Source organism: Gopherus evgoodei, chromosome 24 (assembly GCF_007399415.2).
Source record: "Gopherus evgoodei ecotype Sinaloan lineage chromosome 24, rGopEvg1_v1.p, whole genome shotgun sequence".
Lineage (NCBI taxonomy): Eukaryota > Metazoa > Chordata > Testudines > Testudinidae > Gopherus > Gopherus evgoodei.
In genome coordinates, this window is record NC_044345.1 from 10,719,241 (window position 1) to 10,731,291 (window position 12,051).

The following is a 12,051-nucleotide window of genomic DNA, read 5'->3' on the forward strand; positions in this document are numbered from 1 at the left end:
ATCTCAAACGGGAGCCAAGATAACGCTGTATGTATAATGGTGTAGGTATCAGGATGTCAAACAAGTCCCTTTTACTCAGAAGAGCAGAAGCAGGTAAGTGTATTGAGGGATACATTACGAATAAGGGAAGGGGTAAATGTGAACAACTGTAACTATAGAAAACACAAACCAGTAATACAGCAGCTTTACCAAGCAGCATAAAGCTCAGGCCCAAATACATAATCCACCATGGCAATTAAATGTATAAAACCCCAACTAAGAGAACCCTGATTGTACCTCACTATATCCCAGCATGTCTGTGGCAGCAGTGAAGTCCAGGACCTGCACTCTTTGGGTAATTGGAACCCGTGGAGGAGGAACACTAGAGTCCCTCGAAGTCGATCAGGGATGGAGGAAGCAGACCGAGAACCCTCTGGTGCTGGCGTCTTCAGGTAAGGTGGAATACTTCTGCCTTCTCTTCACTTCAGGAAAGGGTGGTGTTCTCCGATGATGCACTGATGCCTCAAATACCTGAACCACACATCCACAGCCACTAGGATGGACTGCGCCACTTGTCTGTGGTTACAGTTTTTATGCAGTCTGTGGCAGGAAAACATGGTATGGTCGTAGAAGATTAGGATTGGAAGGGACCTCAGAAGGTCATCTAGTCTAACCTGCTGCTCAAAGCAGGACCAATCCCCAGACAGATTTTTACCCCCATTCCCTAAATGGCCTCCTCAAGGATTGATCTCACAATCTTGGGTTTAGCAGGCCAATGCTCAAACCACTGAGCTATCCCTCCCCCTGTAAAAGATGGGGAAAGGCGGGAAAAAGTCAGAGGCAAAATGTTCTTGAGATTGCCCAATGGTGGGGAAAAAAAGAGTTTAATCCAGTCATAACTAAACCAGGATGACAGGGCACAAAAGGGTCATAAGATGGAGTTTACAAGATGTCAATACAGACTCCATCTTGGATTGCTGCCATATCCTTACAAACTAATTATTAGGAAACATCACACATATCTTAATAAACCATTAAGATGATAACAAATCACACCCAACAAAGAGGATGAGGCAGGCAGAGTTTCACAGCTGATGATATTTGGTGATTGAGCTTCTGACTGTCTCCTGCAGATTGGTTGTGGATTTTTGCACTAATTCAAAATGGCCACACTCTCCCATTACTTTCAGTGAGTCTGAAGCCACAGGATCCCCTAGGTGTTAGGTGTTCCAGGTTTTGCCTGGGGCAATGAGGTTGTCCTTAGTGAAGATGGCCACTGCTACCCATTGTTTCAAAGGGAGTGAAGCCAGGCCTCCTTCAGGGAAGATGGTTGTACCCTGGCTCTGTGGCTAGGAAACTGGAGATGAAACTTGAGGGGAAGCAGGGAATTGGGAGGGGTGAGGAGAAAAGAGATTCAGGAGAGAGACCTAGAGGAAGGGGTAGGGCTGCCATCTCTACGGTACACAAATCCAGCACAGCTGGGATGTCCCATCACACCAGACAGCTGGCTCTGTATACTGAGTGCCCAGCCAGATTTCTGAGGACAGTTACCTCAAAGGAGAAAACTGAGACAAATGGCAACCTAGGGAGGAGACTACTGGGAACAGGAGGGAATCTGTCGAGTCCTGGCCATGTGGAAACAAAGGGGTGCAGAGAAATAAAGGGGGGGAGAGAGAGAGAGAGAGAGAGAGAATGTGACAGGTAGGAGACAGTGAACGGAAACAACAAGGAGACCGGTGGCACCTTAAAGACTAACAGATTTATTTGGGCATAAGCTTTTGTGGGTAAAAACCCCCACTTCTTCAGATGTATGGAGTGAAAGTTATGGATGCAGGCACTATATACTGACACATGAAGAGAAGGGAGTAACTCACAAGTGGAGAACCAGTGGTGACGGGGCCAATTCGATCAGAGTGGATGTAGTCCACTGCCAACAATAGATGAGGAGGTGTCAATTCCAGGAGGGAGGTTTAGCTTGGATATTGGGAAAAACGTTTTCCCTAGGAGGGTGGGGAAGCACTGGAATGGGTTACCTAGGGAGGTGGTGGAATCTCCTTCCTCAGAGGTGTTTAAGGTCAGGCTTGACAAAGCCCTGGCTGAGATGGTTTAGCAGGGGAATGGTCCTGCTTTGAGCAGGGGGTTGGAGTAGATGATGTCTTGAGGTCTTTTCCAACCCTGATATTCTATGATTCTAAAATGCCCACACACACACACACACACACACACACACACACACACACACACACACACACACACACACACACACACACACACACACACACTCTGTTCTTTTGCCCGTTCTAAACATCCCCTGTGTCTATGCAAACCTGTGGGTCAATTTCTCTTCCTTGTTTGGGGAGGAGGTGTGATGAGGAGGTGTGTGAAGGCACTGGGAATGGGATGGGGAGACTTCCAGCCCTTCATCCACCCTAGCTGAAGTAAATTGAACAGGAGGTTGGGGACCTGTCTGACAAGAGTGGGAGCTCTTGGGCCAGCCCTAGTGGACAGATGTCACCTTCTAAATATCAGCAAAGAATCCTGTGGCACCTTATAGACTAACAGACGTTTTGGAGCATGAGCTTTCGTGGGTGAATACCCACTTCCTCAGATGCATCTGAGGAAGTGGGTATTCACCCACGAAAGCTCATGCTCCAAAACGTCTGTTAGTCTATAAGGTGCCACAGGATTCTTTGCTGCTTTTACAGATCCAGACTAACACGGCTACCCTCTGATTCTAAATATCACTTATTTAAATTCCTCCTCAATACCCGTTTGTTCTGCAAGGACAGGAATTTGGTCACTAGTAGGCCAGCACTGCTTCCTACTATAGATTGTTAGCTTCTCGTGGCAGGAACTGGTTCTCTGTGGTTTGTAAGGCACTGTCAGTGCTTACCAAGTAATAATTAATGATGAATCCTGTAATGAAACACAAGTGTCTGCGGTGGAGCCGTTCTCCCACAGCAGCCACACAGGGTGACTCAGAAATGAATCTGACAGAAATCTGATAGTTCTGTATGCAGAGACTGTTTGTAGAAGACAGATAGTCCCTGTCTCTGTGGTCAAGGTCCTTTAGTAATATGGTGGAGCACCAGACTAATAGCAGAGTCATGTCCATGGGGGATAGCAGTTACCAGAGAGTAAACCTGGCTTAGAACAATGTTTCTCCAGTGATGGAAAAACATTTGAAAAACCTTGAAACAGAGAAGGTCTGAAGGTTCATTTTAAAGACCACTGTAATCAATGTAATGGTGCTTAACCCTGCTGTGAAAGCTGAGTGGGACGCAAAGAAGAAGCAAGTGAATATGTTGACTGCAAAGGGTTCTCTATCCTCACTCTGCAGGCTCTGGCCAACCACAGAGGCATGTTCACGAACACCCCTGGGATGTCCAGAAAAGGTGCCTGATGCCTGGGTGCTGAGGAGACTGGGTGTTTACCGGCTGGGACAAGCAGGGACCTTATTCCCTCCTAATGACACTGTTCTCAAAGGGGTGTCAATTAGGTAGTGATAACTGGGCCTACACATTTACCCTAACTGTGAACCAAAAAAAAATCAATGAACCAAAATGGATGTGTTGGAAAGTAGGCCTAAATGGTAGACAAAATAATGACAGGCTGGACTATTCCACCCATCATTCCCTTTTGGAGTCCAAAAGCTTTGTCTTTAAAGAGAAAAATTGGCTACTGAAGTGAGATTCACCATCATGGCTGTGGCCACAACTGTCTCCTGGGACCCTGAACCTTCATCAAAATCCTGAGAGATGTCCTCACCAGAGCGGGCCAGAGACAGGGAACCAGATGACATCACCACCTCCACTGGCTCAGGCTAAATCCCAAACACAACCTGGGACATGAAAGTTTGTCTGGCTCCTCCCCATCATGTCTCCTTTTCCTGAAGGTCTGTAATTCAGCTGTGGTTTGAACTGTTTTAATCAATTTTACTACTGTTAGTTTGTCATGGTGTTATGTGATTAACTGTGTTAATGTCTAAAAAGAGTAAACAGGACAATGTGGGTACTTACAGGCCTGGGCAAGATAAGGAAGCAGCTGATCTAGGACTTGATTAATAAAGAATTAAAGGAGGTCAATATAATTAATGTCAATCAACATGGGTCTATGCAAAATAGATCTTGCAAACTAACTTGATATCTTTTTTGATAATATTACAAGTTTGGTTGATAAAAGTAATAGTATTGAAGTAATATACTTAGACTTCTGTATAGCATTTGACTTGGTATCATGCAACATTTTGATTAAGAAACTAGAATGACACAAAATTGATATGGCACACATTATATGGATTAAAAACTGGCTAACTGACAGATCTCAACATTTAATTTTACATGGGGAATCATAATCAAGTTGATGTGTTTCTAGTCGGCTCTCCCAGGGGTTGGTTCCTGGCCCTAGCTACTTAACAATGTTATCAATGACCAGGAAGAAAATATAAAACCATCGCTGATAAAATTTGTTGGTGACACAAAGATTGGGGGAGTGGTGTTGTAGTGACTGAGCCTACACCTTTACCCAAGTTGTGAGAAGCGAGTGAAAGTTCATAAAATGGTCACAGAAATCTGTAACAATTAATATTGATGGAAAAAGGTAAAAAAGGAGACAGAAGGACTGAATTAGTCCAAACCAAAAAGGCCTCCTGTTATAACTCAAGGCCTGTGTTGAGATCATGCTTGGCAAACAAGAGATGAGGGGGAATGCAAATCAATGGACCAAAATTGATGTGTTGTAAATTAGGTCTAATTGGTGGATAAAATAATGAAGAGATGGGCTATTTCACCCAAAGCTCTCTTCTGGGGTCTTTAAAAGACAAAACCATGGCTGTGTGGGGGGAAAATGGCTGCAGGCTCTCTCACTGCAATTGCTGACCAGGAGATGGGTAGACTAGAAGGAGAGAGCTTCATCATTATGGCTGCCACACTAACCCTTCTTCGGATCCACTGTGACACCACTGGGTCTTTGTCATCCTGCCCCTGAGAGATGTTCTGGTTGGATCAAGCCAGAGAGAGGGACCCAAATGACATTGCCACTTTCATCAGCTTGGCTAAATCCCAAATACCCCTTGGGAGGTGAGATTTTTGTCTCTTACACTCAGACACCTGCCCATCCTTCTCCATGTGTCTTTCCCACCTTATTTTTTTCTACCACTCTCTGTCATGGGGTGCAGCCCTCGCCGCTGGACTGGTGCCTTCTTCTGGCCCTCTGGGGATTAGCTCAAGGCCAATACTGCCCTCCATGGTCTGCACACCATCACTCTGTTTCTGCTTCTGCCTGTGGCCTCTCTCTTGGCTTCTGGAATCACAGCACCCTCTTCTCAACTCAGCCCTCTCGCTAGCTCGCCCTCCATGTTCCCCCCTTCCAGGGGAGGTGTGCATATCACAGCCCTACTGTCGAGCCACTTCCCCAGTGGTGAGGACCGGGGGACCACTACACCAAGTCCCAGCTCAGGGACCCTGTAAATAGCAGCCTCCTGCTACACCTCTTTAACTTCTCTATTTCCCTGAGCCACTTCATCAGCACCTTCTTTTCACTTACCTTAGATCCCTCAGCTGCTCGGTCCCAGCAGCCGGCCAAGAGCTCCCTCCCACTCTCCTGGTCCCTGCTAGCAACTGCACTGTCCAAGGTAGTTACAGGTCTCTCAGCCCTCCAGGGACACAGTTTTCACTCCCAGCAGCAACTGACTACCTCTTGCCCTGCAGCCCTTTTTATGTGAGCCTGCTGGGCCCTGATTGGCCGCTCCTCGCAGCCTCTCTTCTATTGGCTGCTTCCCACACAGCCTCCTTAGGGCTCTATTAACCCCTTTTATGCCAGTGTGGGATAAACACTGCATCATGCAGGTCTGTCGCATCTTATGTTGGGGTTACGTTCCGCAGTCAGCGCGTAAAGTGAAAATCGCGTATTGTCAAAATTTCATTGAGTGTAATGGTGGGCGGAATCGCCCGCTCTACAGGTACAGTATTAAATTGTTATTTTTCTCTTTTTTTTTGTTTTGTTTTTGCTGACCGCACAAAGCTGAATTCGTGCATGTTAAATGCACGTAAGATGAGACAGACCTGTACTCTCCTATTGCCTTCAATCTAATAAGCGGCTGGCTTAGCTGTCCAAGACTATATTTTGCAACTATTGTGTAAGTCCGTGACTAGAGAGGCAACTAAAAGCACTGCCCTAAACAGCCTGATTCTGGCACAAGTTTGGCAGGTCTCAGGGTGGCTGATTGGACCATGGGCTGGGCCTGTGTTTCTCCAACAGTGAGGCTGCAAGTGACAGTCAACTCCAGAAACAGACGCTGCCCTTTCTAGCTTTGCTGTTCTCTTCTTTCTTCTTTTAGAACATAAGAACGGCCATACTGGGTCAGACCACAGGTCCATCTCGCCCAGTACCCTGTCTTCTGGCAGTGACCAATGCCAGGTGCCCCAGAGGAATGCACAGAATAGGTGATCATCGAGTGATCCATCGCCTGTGTGTGCTTGTGTGTGTTTGTCTTGTACTCTGAGGAATGGGATTAGACTGTAACAACAGCAGCAACACTGACAGCTGCAGCCCATCTCAACCAATTTCCCCGCATTTTCCCCCAAAGGACAGTAAATACAATTTTTCATACTATCTAAGAGCCAGCTACATAGGGGGGTGGGTAGGAAGGGAAAGGAAGGGAGGGTTCCTGTTAAAGACTTTCTCCAGATAAGGAATCAAGGGTTAGTGTTAAAATGAAAAACTGATTTAATACTTTACATTGCGAATGCTAATTGTTTTCCTTCTTGTTCTATATCCTTAATAAAAGGTTATTAAGATTTTTAATGGTGGGTTTGCCAGGGGACTAGGCAGGCTGAGGTCTATGTACTTGGAACCCTGAACCATGTTTAAAACCATGAATACAGTACAGTGACCCTTGGACCCAGGGAGCGGCATGCAGATAAGAAATCAGAAGCAGGGCTTCACTTCGGCACTGAGCTGCCCTGACACATGCAGAACCGGGGGACACGTCTGGGAGGGGGCTGCAGATGGTGCTTCTTCCCATAGCCTGCAAGGTAAGTGACAGGCTTTCCCTGGGATCTTTCCATCTCCCTCCTCCACAGAGGAGAGCTGGGGAGCTGAGATTTGGCGGGGGGTGGGTGGGTGAGAGGGAAGAATCTCCCTGAAGCACAGCTTTCCGGGTGGGAGGCAGATTGAAAGTGAATGTGAGAGGCTGGGTGGGAGGAGGCAGTGCAGTCTGTGAGGCTGCAGCAGGGCTTTCCCAATCTCTGCCAAGAAGTCTGAAATATTTACATGAACTCAGCAAAAGAGGTCAGAAAACAGGCCTGAGTCAGCCCCCTGAGGGCTCTCTGAAGGGGACGGGACCAGGACTATACCCAGCCCTGATGTACACAGGTGGAGCTGCACTGAAATCCAGGTGAATTGCACCTGTTGATGCCAGGGCTCACTTTGCCCGTGTCCCATGAAGTCTGAAGAGTCTGCAGAGTGATCTGAACAACCCTGAGAGTGTTTTTCATTTTGGTTGCTCTGAGTTGGCCCCCCAGACTGTCACCTGCTGAGCCAGTTCACATGCACACAGGGCCTGGCTCCTGAAGGGCAGAGAAAATCTGTGTGGGGAGAGCAGGTTACAACGGGCAACCCCCCATGCAAATCATCTTTCCATGCCCTATGGCACAAACTGGGACGATCTAGCCCCCGGGGTTTTTCTTTACCATTTGGAAAACAAAACATGATTCCCCCCAAAGTCCTGAGCTCTGGGCGTTTTCTCAGAGACAGAGAGATTCACCCCTAGAACTGTGCAGATGCACTGCAGGAGGAGATGGCAAAGGGGAAGCAGAAGGTCCAAGTGCAGAGTGAGAAACTGCAGGAAAAGGAGAAATGGTGGGAAAAGAGCAAACTACTGGGCTTGCTTCCCCACTGATGTAAATCAGGGGTAACATCACTGGAGAGAACAGAGTTAAACTGGGGCAAAGCCAGGGTGAGAGATGACACCAGCCATGTGGGCTAGAAAGGAATTTAGGATAACAAGGAGCATTTAGCCCAGGGCTGCTGCCAGCATTGGCACCAGGACAGAGTGGAGGTGGTTTTCAGGCTAACAAGAGCAGGTTGGGTCCCCAGGATAGGTTAAGGTAGCCCTGAGGTGCTGCTTTAAGTTGCACCATGGTTGCAATGGCCCCTGTGTGCTTTTTTCTCCACATACGTCCCACATGCCATTCTGCCCCAGCCTGCCCTGGAGCATCCCTTGTGCTGGGGCTTCCTGCTCCTGGGCTGCAGGGCAACAATAAACCTATTTCTCCTTTGCCTTTTTCTGTGTATATCTCTAACACCCGTGCACAATGACTGCAAATCCTATCAACTCAGAGTTGTCTTATGACACATACACCTGGGAAGTATTTGCACACACTATACACGTGTACACAGCTGTGGCAGGGGAAACCAGGCCCAGTTTTCACTTGTTCACAACAGAGATGATCACAGGTACCAGGAACTTCGTCCTCCCCTGGTGTAAGCGTGATGGTCGCTATGTTAGCCAACACACCAAGGACTGAACCAGGGACATCCAGAGCTAAAAGCATGACCAAGTACAGGTCCAAAGTGTTGCAGCTGGGGCCTGTAACACCTCGTATCCTTTGCAGATCAGCACAGTGGGAACATGAGATACACACTCATCACTGGGTTACATGAGCCCAGGGAAGTGCATGGGGTGACACTTGGATAGATTTGACCATTGATTTAGAGCAAATGAAAGGGAATGACAGGGAATGGAAACGTTCTATTTAGGATGGACCATTTAATGTAAAGCATTCTGTAGGCCACAGTTCTCCACTCAAACCCCAGTGCAGTCAGAACCCACATTGATTTAACAAAGTTATTTTGCCAGAAGGTGGCAAACACATTGGCCCCAACAGGTACTGGTTGACTCATTGGTCAAACACTATGGAGCCTTTCACCTGCAGGTTTCCGGTTTGATTCCTACCCTGCACAACTAGGATTAAAAGTTATTCCCATCTAATGGCTGTCTGGGGGCCTGGAGACGAGTCTGGTGGGTCTAAATTCCGGCTCCCACATCACGGTGCTTAGCACTGGATTGTGAGAAGTACCTCCACTAGCTTTGATTGAGCTAGCATGCTAAAAACAGCAGTGTAGCTGCAGGGGCACAGGCGAGCTACCCAGGAACATACCGCAGGGCTCAGACAGGATGTACTCAGATGGCCAACCTGTGTTACCACTCACTGGTTGCACTTCTAGTTTTAGTGCACTAGCTCGCTCAGGGCTAGCACATGTAGGTCTATCTAAGCTGGACATTACACCTCCTGCTGCAGTGCAGACGTACCCTGTTTCGTACCATGTGTTTGTGCAGTGCCCAGCACAATGGAGTCTCAGTTGTGGGTGGATCCTTTAACGAGAGCTCCTGCAGCAGCAGCTGAAAGCTAGTGCTGTATCCCGAATGGACTGTATGGCACCAGAATGTCCCCACCGGGGTGACCCCACATGCAGGTGTGAGGTCACGCTGTGTGGAAGGTGCTATTTTCCTCCACAAAATGGCACCCTCCATGCAGCGTGACCTTGCATGTGTGTTGAGTGCAAGGACATGTTGTGCGGAGGATGCCACTGTGCAAGCAAAATGGCAGCCTCCATGCGGCAAAAGTGCCAGAATGCTGTTCTGGCACATTCCAGCTCCATCACCTCTGCGGCTGAAACTGCCTAAGTGTGAGAGTTGCCTGTCACACCCGGTGGGGATGGTGGGAGACGGTCAGCAACCCACAGGCAGACCAAACCCCATGATGTTATCTTTTTTTAATTCCATCACGTCTGAGCCAATCTTATAGGTTTTGAACATTTGGGGTTAGCAATACTGTGATTTGTAGAGCTTCATAGAGCTCTCTGAGGTTTGTGAAGGAGAATCCCGAGATAGATGCTTAGGGGTATTTATTCAGAGACAGGAGCCCTTTATGGAGGGCATCAACTGTCTTCATAGATTTCTCCAAAGACGTAAAACACTAAGAACAATATGTGAGACTGTCTCAGCTGTAGAGCGAAATGATCTCCCTGCCTCTGTCTGATATACGTTTTCCTCTCTGTAAACTTTCCAGAGAGACAACGGCGCAGAGGGAATAAAATGGCTTCCAAACAAAGGCCTGGGGTGACTGAAGGTGAGTGTAACTGATGGGCCTATCTCTTTATTAATCAAGAATTAAAGGAAAGTAATATAATTAATATCAATCAACATGGGTTTATGCGAAAGAGATCCTGTCAACCTAAATTGATACCTTTTTTGATGAGATTACAAGTTTGGTTGATAAAGGTAATAGTGGTGATGTAATATAATTAGACTTCTGTAAGGGTTTGACTTGCTACCTCATGATATTTTGATTAAAAAACTAGAAAGATAGAAAATTAACATGGCACACAGTTAATGGCTTAAAAGCTGGCTAACTTACAGGTCTCAGCATGCGGTTGTAAGTGGGTAATCATCCAGCTGCTGTGTTTCTAGTGGGGTCCCTCAGGGATCAGTTCTTGGCCCTACGCTGACAGTTTTATCAATGACCTGGAAGAAAATATAAAATTATCATTGATAAAGTTTGTAGATGACACAAAACCTGGGGGAGTGGTAAATAATGAAGAGGACACAGCATGGTAGGCTTGGTGCAAGCAAACAATATGCCTTTTAACATGGCTAAATGAATACATATAGGAACAAAGAATGTAGGTTGTACTTACAGGGTGAGGGACTATTCCCGGGGAAGCAGTGACTCTGAAAATGATTTGGAGGATTATGGCAGATAATCAGCTGAACACGAGCTCTCAGCGTGATGGTGTGGCACAAAGGGCTAATGCGATCCTGGGATGCATAAACAGGAGAATCTCGAGTAGGAGGAGAGAGGTTATTTTATCTCTGTAGATGGTATTGGCATGACCAGTGCTGGATTCCTGTGTCCAGGTCTGCTGTCCACAATTCAGGAAGGATGTTGATAAATTTGAGAGGATTCAGAGAAGAGTCATGAGAATGATTACAGGATTAGAAAACAGGTCTGATAGTAAAGTATCAGAGGGGTAGCCTTGTTAGTCTGTATCCACAAAAACAACGAGGAGTCTGGTGGCACCTTAAAGACTAACAGATTTATTTGGGCATAAGTTTCGTGGGTAAAAAACCCCACTTCTTCAGATGCATGCAGTGAAAATTACAGATAGAGGCATAAATATATATTGGCACATGAAGAGAAGGGAGTTACCTTACAAGTGGAGAACCAGTGTTGAACGCCAATTCAGTCAGGGTAGATGTGGTCCACTCCCAATAATTGAGGAGGTGTCAATCCCAAGAGAGGGAAAATTGATTTGTAGGTCTGAGAGTGATTTACTCAAGGAGCTTAATTTACACCTCTACCCTGATATAACGTGACCCGATTTAACACAAATTCAGATATAACACAGTAAAACAGTGCTCCGGGGGGGCGGGGCTGCGCACTCAGGCGGATCAAAGCAAGTTCGATATAACGCAGTTTCATCTATAATATAAGATTTTTTGGCTCCCGAGGACAGCGTTATATTGGGGTAGAGGTGTATTTAGTTTAACAAAAGGAAGGTGAAGGGGTGACTTCATCACAGTCTATAAGTATCTACATGGGGAGCAGATATTTAATAATGGGCTCTTCAGTCTAGCACAGAAAGGTCTAACAGGATCCAATGGCTGTAAGTTGAAGCTGGACACATTCAGACTGGTAATAAGATGAGCATTTTAACAGTGAGAGTAATTACCCACTGGAACAACTTACCATGAGCTGTGGTGGATTCTCCACCACTGACAGTTTGTAAATGAAGACTGGATGTTTTTCTGCCCTAAGAATTACTTGGGGGAATTCTGTGGCCTGCATCGTACCGGAGGGCAGACTGGATCATCACAGTGGTCCCGTCTGGCCTTGGAATCTATGAATCATGAACGAAGTGGTGCTGCTTCTGCAGTAGAGCTCAGCCCTACTGCCATAGCCCTGCCCTGCCCCATTCCTTACAGCGCTTCCTCCTAAGGAACTATGCCGAAGGGTGCAGAATGCAGCAGTCCATCTCTTAGGTGATGCTCCTCGGTGGCAGCATGTT

The 12,051-nt window shown here is 46.8% G+C and overlaps 1 pseudogene; it reads left to right on the top strand.

The window, feature by feature from the left end:
- The first annotated feature begins 292 nt into the window (after positions 1-292).
- LOC115639629 overlaps positions 293-12,051 on the top strand; it is a 34,030-nt pseudogene continuing 22,271 nt past the window's right edge.